Source organism: Neolamprologus multifasciatus, chromosome 9, assembly GCF_963576455.1.
Source record: "Neolamprologus multifasciatus chromosome 9, fNeoMul1.2, whole genome shotgun sequence".
In the NCBI taxonomy this organism is placed as follows: Eukaryota; Metazoa; Chordata; class Actinopteri; order Cichliformes; family Cichlidae; genus Neolamprologus; species Neolamprologus multifasciatus.
Genome location: NC_140447.1, coordinates 1,420,944 through 1,433,437, shown reverse-complemented (window position 1 = coordinate 1,433,437; position 12,494 = coordinate 1,420,944). Strand labels below are relative to the sequence as shown.

General features: G+C 43.0%; 1 pseudogene across 1 annotated transcript in view; it reads left to right on the top strand.

Moving 5' to 3' along the window:
* LOC146510749 (uncharacterized) overlaps positions 1-6,707 on the top strand; it is a 37,000-nt pseudogene extending 30,293 nt beyond the window's left edge. Inside the window, exons 3-5 of the transcript XR_014876159.1 lie at positions 5,029-5,548; positions 5,647-5,791; positions 5,871-6,707. The product of XR_014876159.1 is annotated as an uncharacterized LOC146510749 (transcript). The remainder of the gene's footprint in view (positions 1-5,028; positions 5,549-5,646; positions 5,792-5,870) is intronic.
* Positions 6,708-12,494: the final 5,787 nt, after the last annotated feature.

Below are 12,494 nucleotides of genomic sequence, written 5' to 3'. Positions count from 1 at the left end.
TACGGCGCATTTCTCGGCTTTTAAAAAAAACGCTATGGGTCGCCAGGTGTTTCATCAGATTTGAGGTGTTACTTCCTTTGACAGTATCACAGTATCAGCTTAAAGCACTTGTTGCAGCTGCTGAGTTTGCATCTTTTGCTGTGAAGTACAACCAGACTTTTGACCGCTTCGCCTTGGGCATTTTTAATCTGTAGCTCTGCTCTAAAAGAACGTACGCACCTGGGCCCGCCTACTATCCTCGGAAACGTAAAATGATTGGCTAGAATCTAAAGTGTATCATTCCATACCAGTTGGTGGCGGTAATGCACCTTTCAGTTGTTTGCCAACCGCCAATACAAATGTAAGGAAGAAGAAAGTGTATCACAGCTCAGGAAAAAAAAGCACCGAAATAAAGCACCGAAATGTGCGCTGCTTTTCGGTCTGGTTACTACCGTTTATGTCAGAACCAGTGCCATCATGGCACCGGATACCGGTACCCATCCCTACTCTTGAGGCAGGCGTTGCCGATTTGCAACAGTTGCAACTAACAACCTGATTACCCCACATACATATTTTATGAGTTTTTTTTTTACTCAGAAGTACCACTGCAGGACTTGGTTGTGCATTAGCAACAAAAAGTTTAATTTGAGCCTGAGAGGGTTAATAGTATTCATGAACCTTCAACCTTCAAGCAGTGTAACTATAACTCACAGACAAGGCACTTTTGACTCTCCAGTCATTTATTAGTGACTGGAGTCACTAAGTCACTCCAGTGATTTGCCTGACTGAAGACTTTGAAGAGCTAAAAGTGCCCCTATCTTAGTAATGGGCGAATTTGATTTGAGCAACTGAGAAAATAGGTAGATTTAAATCCTCGAAAAACAGTTATATTTCTTCAAGTACATCTTGCAGTTTATCTGATTCTGATTCATAGCTGTATAGCAATCCAATAGACCGTTTTCAAAGAATTGTTAATATTTCTGTTAATTTAATCTCTATTTTCTAACAAAAACTTGGCTATGACTATGTCCTGATTCAGATTCAAGAAGATGAGCCAAATATTTGCTGGGTTTAGTCGCTCCGTCAACTCTGATTTGACTTGTTGAGTTGACAAAATTTTCAAAGTGATAGCATAAGACCAAGGTGGAAAAGTCAGAGGTACCGTTTTCTGAAAATTGTGTTAAATGGGTTATTATAACACAATATTACCAAAGAATTTGGTCTAGTTTGTCTTAATCTGTCAGCATCATGCATTGTGTTTCAGGCACTCAGCAGTAACGTTCTCTGTATTTATGTTGCACAGTGTAACTCTACTATTCTCAGGTTCTGTTCTCCGACTAATCAAGAAACAAACTTATGACATACTCAAGGTGGCCAGACCCAGATCTACAATGTCTGCAAGACATAATCCATCACAAAATCCCCCAAAACCAACCACACAGTTTACTGTTGTAACACTAAAATTGACAAGTGTAATTTTTCATAGTGCTACAGCATTAATCAATAACAGGGCTGGGAAATGGATTGAATTATAATTTAAATCCCAATTCTGACTTTTAACAATTAAGTAAACAAGATCATTAGATGAAATTTTCATGTCATTCATTCATCTTCTTGCATTGCTGTAAAGCTGTATGATGTATCCTCTCACTAAAAGCCCAAATGACAGTGATCAAGTGATCCTGCTTACACAGTGGACACTTATAGAGTGCTTATACAGTGACATTATGTTAACTTGGAGCTTGTCCCAAGTGGTTTGACTGTATATGTAGCAGCACAGGGTGGTGGACAGTAAATACGGAAAAGACCAAAGAACCAATGTTGTCACACACTAAAATGCCGGCATTGCAATTAGAAGCTCAAAGCTTTTACAATTTAATGAAAACCCCACAATGCCACTGTGGGAATTTCACCCAGAGAATACAGAGTTGAGCCTATGCTAATTGTCAAGAAGGTACTTAGGTCCGTTATACTCAGGACAGAGACGTAGTTCAGTGTAAAAACAAACAGTTTATTTAAAATACCACAATACCACATGAATAAGTTGTACATGTACTGTAAAATTAAGAGCTATGGCTCACCAGTGTGTTAATGGGATGCTAGATGAGGACAGGTCGAGAAAAATCACCAACTCATATGTGCAGCTCACCTTCACACACACACACACACACACACACACACACACACACTATGGTGCAGCTCAGACCAAGGGTGCATAAATAAGCACAGCACACAGAAGGTCCCACCACCACCAAGGCACCCAGTCACCTCCACTTTAGGCCTTCTGCTTCTGAATAATAGAAACAAGTTATTAATATATTCAAACAAAAACAAAAACAAAAACAAATACACTCTCTGTGCATTTGGCTCTTCTGCAGAAACACACCAGTGATCTGCAGCTAGAATCTACAAATCAAAACATTCAGAAAACAAATGCAGAAACAAATAAATTAAACATTCGATATAGAGCCAATAACTTCACAGTATTACTCCAAGTTGTTACACATACAACTGCTCCAACAGAATCATTCATGCACATTAACCGACTTCCACATATTGCATGTACGGCTCAACCGCTTAAACATCCAACTTCTAGTGAGACGACAAAACAAAGCAAAAAGAAAAGACAGAGACAAAGTGCAATAAACACAAGGCAGAAAAAGGAATCCAAAAAGGCAAAGCAGCAGGACTCCTGTAAATGCAACCCGAAGAAGCAGTAGCAGTCCCGCTATAAGGCTAATAGCCGCCCACTCAGGCCCAGACCTCCTGCAGTGCATCATACAATTAGCATTTAAAGCAAAAGAGAATAATAGAAGGCTAAGATTGTCACAACTCAAAATAATGTACCGATCACACGCCGTTGCCCAATTTGCAAACAAAGTGGCCAACAGGAGGCTTCTGCAGCTACAACCTACAAACACAATCATCAGTGATCAATGGAAAGCTTCACTCTGCAAAACAGGAGAAATACCAATCAACAAAAGTGCAATGCTGAGGCAGCAGCGACAAGCACGGCAACAGGTGAGAGAGTCAGGGATGCTCAGATGGCAACTTCTATTTATAGTAACGCCCAATACAATGTGACTGGTTAGTAGCGTGATTAATAAGCCAATACTGAAATATATGTAAACTTACCTCAATCATTGTGCTAAACTGTGGGAAAATCAGATAATGTCTTGTTACAGGGCTGGGGTCCACCTGTCAAAGAGCTAGACGCAAGCTCCGCCTCAAACAGTCAGTTAGGACAGCAGAAAAACAGAAAAGCACACACTTTTAAATCCACACCACATCCACATCTGCCTAACTTTAATCATTACTTTTTTAGTCAACAGGCTTCAGTTCATCTCTAGATGGTTAAAACACCCTGGATAGATGTCGAACAGGCACTATGTAATAATCTAGAAAATTCAGACCTCCCATTTATCAGCTCAAACATCAAACAACATGAATGCTTTAAAAGCATCAACATCAGCTCTTCTCTGACAGCATGGTGGGAGTTTCTAAAAATAACAGAGTCTTCATTAATCCCATGCAAACGTACACCTATCTGGAACAACCCTGACATATTATAAAACAATAATATGATAAACTTTTCAGATTGGAGTGGTAAAGGAATCAAATATGTAGAACATATATTAGAAGGAACAGACTTTATTCCATTTGACAGACTAGTTACACAATATGGGATCAACAAGAAAAGACTTTTAGAATATCAACAAATTAAATCCATAGTAAAAAAGAAATTTAAACCGGGTCAAGCTGAACTACAAACACCACCAAGTGTGGTTCAATTTCTTACTCTTAAAACCCCCAAATTACTTTCCAAAATATACAGAATGCTTTCTAAAACAGATGAATCAATATTACTTCCTATTGCAAAATGGGAAGCGGATTTATCAGTTAACTTAGACCAAAACCTCTGGTCTCAGATTTGCTTAAAAACCTTTCATCTAATTAGAAATCCCAGTCTTCAATTAATTTAATACAAAATACTACATAGAGTGCACTATACAGGTGTATTATATTATATTATATTCAGGTGGCTAGGGATGGGTACCGGTGTCCGGTGCCATTGTGGAACCGGTTCTGACATAAATGGTAGTAACCAGACCGAAAAGCTGCGCACAATTCGGTGCTTCATTTCGGTGCTTTTTTTCCCTGAGAAATCTAGCCAATCACTTCCTTTCCAAGGATAGTAGGCGGGCCCAGGTACGTACGGTTTTTTTTTTAGAGCAGAGCTAAAATGCCGAAGGCGAAGCGCTCGAGAGTGTGGCTGTACTTCACAGCAAAAGATATAAACTCAGCAGCCTGCAACAAGTGCTTAAAGGTAATAATGTGCAAAGGAGGTAACACCTCAAATCTAATGAAACACATGGCGTCGCATAGCGTTTTTTTAAAAGCCGAGAAATGCACCGCATTTGATAACTTGCAGCAAGACATCACACCGAGCACATCTATTGCGGGTGTGGTGCCTGTTCTCGGAGTTATCAACATCCAAGAACGTGTGTAATTTAAGTTGAGTAAGCTAACAACGTTATTAAATTAATGCATGTAAGGTGAACTAGCAAACACCGTCATAGTTACATGTGGCTGTCTTCTTGTTTGATGGCAGATACTCCCTTCACCCTGGCCAAAAAGGCTAAAATGACGAAAGAAAAAGTGGACGAAATTCATAGGGCAGTGACAAAATTTATGGTCAAAGATCTCCATCCATTTTCAACGGTGGAGTCACCATCATTCAGGTGAAAAATGTTGTATTACTCTGACATAAAAAAATAGACTGTATAATACTGTAAAGGTTAATATGTTCATAGCTGCTTAGCTTTGTAAGTCTTCTCTAAATATTATAAGTAAACTATATTTGAATAAAAGGTGAGCTATATGTTTTTATTTTTTATCTGGAAGAAAAAAATTAATGAAAATTCAAATGTATTTTCTGTTTATTCTGGGAGCTGGTTTATATGTTTTATTTATTTTATCTGAAAAAAAAGAATTAAATTTCAAGTCAAAAACACTTTCTTTTTATATTTTTTATTTTTTTTAATTCAGGGAGATGTCCTCTGCCCTTAATCCGAGGTATCAACCCCCATCCAGGGATGATCTACCCAACACACTTATATCTGCTTGGTATTGCGTGGAGAAAAGCAACCTCATCCAGAATTTGGCACAGGTTAACAAGGTCGCTATCACCTGTGATGGATGGACCAGTATTGCTCAGGACCATTTCCTCACAGTGACTGTTCACTACATCTACAAAGGCAAAATGAAGCAGAATGTGCTTAGCACTGAAGGAGTTTATGAGTCACAAACAGGTCCAGTTGTCGCTAAAGAAATATCAAGCGTTGTGGAGCAGTTTCACTTGGGAGGGAAAATAATTGCTGCCACTGTAGACAATGCCTGCAACATAGATGTTGCTTTGAAAAAATTGGACTTCTTAAAAGTGGGATGCTTTGCTCATACCCTCAACCTGGCCGCTCAAAGGGTGACATTCCTGCAGTTTCCAGCTGGTGTGCCAAAATCCGTTCATCCTTGAGCAAAACTGTGCTCAGAGAAAAGCAGCGAATCCTGAGTAAGTAGCACATGCAGTTACATATCAAGAAGTATTGTTATTCATATTACCTTTTTTTATAGAAATTTAAAATATGTTTGTGTCTATCTGTGCTTTAGATTTGCCAGAGCATAATGTAATTCTTGACGTTAAGACGCGCTGGAATTCTCTCTTCCTAATGGTGGAGAGATTTATGGAGCAGTTTGATGCAATCCAGGCAGCTGCTCTGGATCAACGGCTGAGGAAGCCTATGGAGAAGGACAAGTAGGTGAATGACATGAGCATCACTTGCAAGAGCTAAATTACGTCAGTTACCTTTAACATTGTGAATATTTTTCAACAGGCTAGAAAGGTTCACCCACACTGATTTAATCAAGGCAGAGGAGTTTATTAAGTGCATGCAAGTCCTGTACACGTCAACCATGTGTGTCTCAGGTGACAAGTCACCCACATGCAGCCAAATCATCCCCATCCTGGCCAAGCTGGAGGCACATTTCAGACGATGTGATGAAGACAGTGTTTTCACCTCTTCAATAAAAGAGAAAGTCTGGGGTAGTCTGCAGAAAGGATATCAGATATTTGCAGACAATGTCAATGCGCATGAAAAATAGGGTTACCTTTTTTCAGTATCAGCTCCTATGTTATATCTTGTTTTACTTAAAGGATGAAAACCTTCAGAAATTTCTGAAGGAGGCCACGATGATGGACCCACGTTTTAAAGGCAGGCTAGGTGGTGAGGCAGCTACCGACATCTGGGACAGGTTGGAGAAGGCAGCAGTTGCACAGGTATTTTCATTGTGTGTGTACAATCTTGTCCTTTTGCATCATGATGTAGTTTCTATGTTGAAGGAATGCTCTTTTACTATCTGTGTGTCCATAGCCTCCCACTGAGGACCCCAAAGCACACAGCGAGGTGGATGATGCTGACATGGACAAGCCAGAAAAATATGTATTTTCAGATTTTTTCTAACACAACCACTACATTCTAAAAGTGATCTTTATTTATTTTGCAAACCTCACACATCTTTTTTTGTTGTTTTTCAGCTAAGTAAGGTCCAGAAGTCACCCTTAGAAAAGCTGTTTGAGGATGAAGACAGAGAGCTTCAACAGGCTGCTTCTCAAGCGGGTAGAGTCCCCTCAATCACAGAGCAGGTACAGAAGGAGCTTCAAATATACAAAAGACTGCCAGGAATTACCTCTGGACAAGACCCTGTGTCCTGGTGGTGGAGTAAGAGGGATACACTCCCCAATTTATCTGCCCTATCAGAAAAATACTTGTGTGTCCCAGCCTCATCAACGCCTTCTGAAAGAGTTTTCTCTTGTGCTGGGCACGCCACCAGCCAAGAGCGATGCCGTATAGCTCCAGAAAAGGCTGATATGATTATCTTCTTGCAAAAAAACTGCTAACATCACAGGTTTCATGACAAAGTTTTTGTTTTCAATTGTTTAAGCACTGGTTCCAACCAACAGTGGGGAGTAACGGAATACATGTACCGCCGTTACGTATTTAAAATACAAAATATGAGTAACTGTATTCCGTTACAGTTACCGTTTAAAAAGGTGGTATTTAGAATACAGTTACTTTGTTGAAATAAATGGATTACACGGCGGTACTTCCCTGTTTCATATTGTGGCGGGTCAGGACTGTTTGGGTTTTGTTTGACAGCTACGTTCTGTTGTTCCAGGCGGCAGCGTTACGGTTGCCATGGTTACAGGGTGACGCTCTCTCTCTCTCTGCGTGTTTCCTGGGTGAGACAGCGCCTGTTGTTGTTGTGCTAAGCTAATAGGCAGAATGCTACAAGTATAGCTCTAAAGAATGTAGCATCATAGGCAGTGTAGTCCGTGCTGCAGGGAGAATGGACTGCCATACACGTTATGTGTCTGTGAGCAAGGGAGGGAGAAAAAGGAAAAGTACGAGCTGTCATCGAGCAAAAACGGGAGCTGGAAGCATGTAAATATAATAATAACCACTGCAGCCAAGAAGAGAGCCTGATGAGCCCAGTTGTAAGTAAGCTATTAAGACTCGACTGTACACCGTGTTCGTGTTTTCCTCCAAAAACAATAAGTTCTGTTGGAGCAGCCTTTCAACGCCTCTCTCTGTCTCTCGCTAGCAAAGTTGACCCAGACAACAAAGTAAAGCTAGTTTTCAGCTACGAGCCCGACATGAACCCACCGTATTAGCCAGAGGTCCCTTTACTACGGTTCGGAGCCGCGGACCTTCAGTAACAGTAATAAATCACAGCAATAGTACATTCATGTAGTTGTAAACAGCATGATAATATATTAAGTAATCCAAAGTATTCAGAATACGTTACTCTCATTGAGTAACGTAACGGAATACGTTACAGAATACATTTTGGGGCATGTATTCTGTATTCTGTAATGGAATACATTTTAAAAGTAACCTTCCCAACACTGCCAACCAAAGACGTTTTTTATTGACAGAAAGGGCTAACTTTGTTATAATTTTGCTTAAAAAAAATTATTGGGAAAAAAAAAAAACACAAGAGGTTTTTGGACGAAGTTTGTGTTCTTTATTCTTTAAGCACCGGTTCGAGCACCGTTTAAGCACCGGCACCGTTTCAAAAGTACCGTTTTGGCACCGGTATCGGATAAGTGCACTATACAGGTCATTGGATGTTCAAGATGGGCTTTATGTCTACCAACAACTGCTCACACTGCCAAACCAATTCACCGGACAATTATATCCACGCTCTTTGGTTCTGTCCACCAGTTCAGAAGTTTTGGCGCGAGATATGTGAAGACCTATCGAAGTGTCTGAAATGTAACATTCCAACTTCCCCTTTAGTGTGTTTGTTGGGCAGCTTAGATAATGTCACTACAGAAAAGAATATAGCCCATATGGTTTTCACTGCCCTATGCATAGCCAAGAAAACAGTCCTCATGAACTGGAAAAATAAAAATAATCTTAACTCTAACCAATATAGAAATTATCTATTAGATTACATTAGTCTTGATAAAGCCTCTGCCACCACATCAGATCAATTGCTCTGGGCTCCTTTGATCAGCTTCATCACCTAGTGGGGGTGGGGGGTCATAGTTTGGTCCCACCTTCGCTGTTGTGATTGGTGTGGGGGTAGGAACAGGCTTGGGGCTTCGGGGGATTCCCCAGGAGCAACTTCCTTGGAGGGCTCAACCCGGGGTTGCGGTCATGGCCTATTAAGGGCTCTGTTGGCTCTTAGGTGACGGTTTCCTCGTGGTTGCGTGCAGCGGGGCTAGGGGAGGGTCTGTGCTGATGGACGTGGGTTACTGACCTGGTAGCCTGGCTGCCCCTGGGTGGGTCCTGGACGGGCGTGGGGTTCTGGGGGTGCTCCGTCTCTGGGGCTTAGGTCCTGTTTGGTGTGTTGCCGGGGTTTTGGGCAGGGGGGTGTATGGGGGCCCAGCCCTGGCGCAGGGTGCCGCCAGTGCATCGAGCCACCTGGGGGGCTCTTCAACTGGTGGGGGAGGCTGTTACATGGGCCTGGGCGTCTATTGTCTTGTGTAGTCTGGAAGATGAGTGGATGACGGGGTGGGTGCAGTTTTCTCTGTGGTGGGGTCGGGTGGGCTGTCCCGGGCTCTGTGGGGCCAGGCGGCGCTGCTGAACTGGGCCCCGGTCCAGATGGGCCTGGGCCCCCTTTCCCTGGTGGGTTGCAGAGTATGGGGGTGCCTACTGGGGTCAGCGGGGGAGCTGGCCCTAGGACCCCTCCCTTCCCTCCCTCCCCATCTCCAGCTGCCTCCCTCTTCCCGCTCCACCACAATCACCCACACATGCAGGGCCTTGGGGTAAAGGTGTGTCACCAGGGTGCAGGGGAGGCATCCCCCCCTCTGTCCCCTTCTGGCTGCCTGTGCCTCAATTTTATCCCACAACTTAGACATTCACATTACTCACACTCTCAAGGCCTCCCTGCTGCTGAGGCGTCGGGGCGGTCTGCTTCTCTCCACCCCAGGGAAAAGGGTAACACTACCTACCACACCGGCTCACTCCTTGGTGGCTGCTTGTCAGGGCCTGGAGCCTGGGGCTCGCTCGGGCCACTTCGGGGGTGGGGTGCCCTCAGCCTCTCGGCCTGGGGCTCGGTCCCTCTGGCACGGCTGCCGGCAGAGCCCGCGGGCACGTCACTGCAACCCCCTCTGGCCTCTGCTCCGTGGCTGCTGGGTGACCTCTGTTATGGCCCGTCTAGGCGCGGCCAGACCACAACATAAAGGGTGATCCATCCCCGTCCAACCCCAAGCAGCACGTCACACACTTAATACTTTGTGACAGTGATTTATTTACAATGAGTGCAGTTAAACAAAGGAAGGGAGCATATCGTAACTTCAGGGTGAACCCAAGGCCAAAACAACAAACAAAAGGTCGCCTATCTCAGGAATAAATACAACTTACCTACTCAAAAGAACTAACTCAAACGACAATCACTTTCCTCCCTGCCTAACAAAAACAGGAGAAAACTGATCAAACAAAAAAGGCGGTCCACCCCTACGTGCTCTTACATTAACCAACACAGTGACACAGTGAACGGTCTGCCGGTTGGGTTGGGCCGAGGATGAATGACCTGGCAGTCCCTGGCGGTGTCTTCTTATCCGCTGCCTCGCGGTCCTTAGCCAATCGGTGCGAGCCATCCACCCTGGATGCACCAATCACGGAGGAGCACCTGCACACTCAAATTTACATATAATTATGACAACAGTCGTAACACCTCTCGTTTGGGGCTCTCCTCAGCTCTTCCCAGGAGGGTGGCACGGTTGCCCCTCTGATGGTCCTCCTTGGATTCTTGTACTCTGGGGCCTCTGGATGTCTGGGGTCTGGATCTCCTCCATTTCTGCTTCATGCCCTGGGGGACGGGGCTTTGGCTCCCCACCATTGACTGTAGAAAACATGGACGACGCGACAGCTCCCCAAAAATGAAGCCAAAACGTCTCTATCGCCCCCTGGTGTCTGGCTGCAGTATAGGTCATAAACCCCGCCTCCTCCATGTTAGGAGGAGGCGGGGTGGGACTGGGGTCAGACTAATATAAATTAATTCTCCTTAGATAATTTTTTTCCAAAGATTCTTTTGTTTTCAATAGTTCTCATCACGCTGATTGATGTTCAAGTGGTCTCCTTTCCCATAAGTTTGATTCTAATTCCTACCGCGGTGATGTTAAATTGGGGTGAAACGTCATCATAAGAGCTTTGACTGACAGCTGCAGTCACAGAGAAACTTGCGTATCTCTGTTCGCGAATAGCAGATAGAGCGTAGGCTCTGAGAGGACACCCAGCGTTTACGCTACGAAAACACGACCGAGTGTTTTAACCTGACAGCCTGAAGTGTTCTTCAGTAAACTGGACTACCCGACAGAAGGACCCGAGGCCCCGCTGCACTTTTTCGGTAAGTTAAACGTGTTTGTAAGCTAATCCGTAACTACCGTCCTTAGCTCGCTCCTGAGACCTAGCTAGCTAAAATGAGCACTCGGCTGTCAGGGTTCGTTTAGCTGTGCAGGTGAATGAATTTACTAAAGAAATCTAGAGAAACGCCCCGGGCTGCTCAGTCACTAATTACTGTTACTGTACTTTTATTACAAATATTATAGTGTTAAAGCAACAGGCTGCACCCTGCTTCAGCTCCTGTGCAGAGCTGAATATTAAATGTGTGCAAACAACAACATGTTTTCAGTCTCTTGCCACATCTGTAAAGACAGTAACACCATTTTTAAAAGCTTGTACTTCAGTAACTCCTCATTAATCAGGAACTATGGATTAAAGTACTGTAGTGTACTGTAATACTGAAAAAAATGTAAGAGAAGAACTTCAGATCCTGAGTGTGTGAGGACAGAAGAATCAGCTTTATTTCAATATTGAGGGATAAATTTGTATCTGAGTTTGATGGTTCTGTTGTCTTTGTGATTACAGGAGCTGCCCTCAGATTCAGACCTCAGCCCCATCGAGTGACAGCAGACAGATCATCCAACATGTTCACATGTTGACTGCAAAATGAACTGATGAAAACAGTACAAAGGTTAAAGTACCACACGTGCTGTAGTGAAAGCTGCAGCTGTTTTATTGATAAAGTTAAAGACAAAAAAACAGAAGGATTAATCACTCATGTAACTGTGTCACTATACATCAGCATTAACAGGACCTTGGTGTTTCAGAGAACTGCTGATCTCAGACCTGCACAGCTTCCCTTTTAAACACTTGATGTACTCAGCTGCATGAAGAGCATATGAGATTTTCTCTAACACAATTAAATAAAACCTGATGAAGGTCAAAGGTCGTCACTTGTATGTTGAACTACAAACTTGTCATCTGGAATTTTTTCAGTTTTTTTTACACATAGTGTGTTATTTACCATAAAGTGATTCAGAGTTATTCATACCAGTGTAACCAGAGAGGATCACATATTTTTAAATATATAACTTTCTACAGGACTGAATATAATATCTTTATGTGAAAGTCCGGAGCCTCTGGGGAGTATCTGAGTATTTATAACATTACACAAACCAAAGGTCTCATCACAGTGTTGATGAAATGCTGGGTTTATCATCTCATGGGGCGGGCCTACGGAGGAGTGCTGAAGATTTCCCTGTGAGGGAGCTGCTGGTGAAGATCATGAGTCCTGCTTGATCAATACCATGAGCTTCAGTCTTCCTGGTGTTTCTTAAATGATGCCTCTTCCAGCGGGTCAACAGAACTTATGGCACAAGACAGCTGTGATGAAAGAAAGGCAAGAAGTTTCTCCAAACCTCTGGACCCAGGAAACCCAGCTTGGTCCTGATGGTCTCCTTCACTAGTTTCTCTCCAGGGTGAATGAAGCTGTTGATATAATATGGACTCTATTATTAAATGAAAAGAACAAATTAGACTACACTACTGAAACGTTCTGCTGATGTTTTTAAAGTCTCCATGTTACCAGGCTGTAGAGGGCTCTGAAGATTTAAACAGTTTTAGATCCATTACACTCACAGTCTTATGTTAAAATCTCAAAGGACA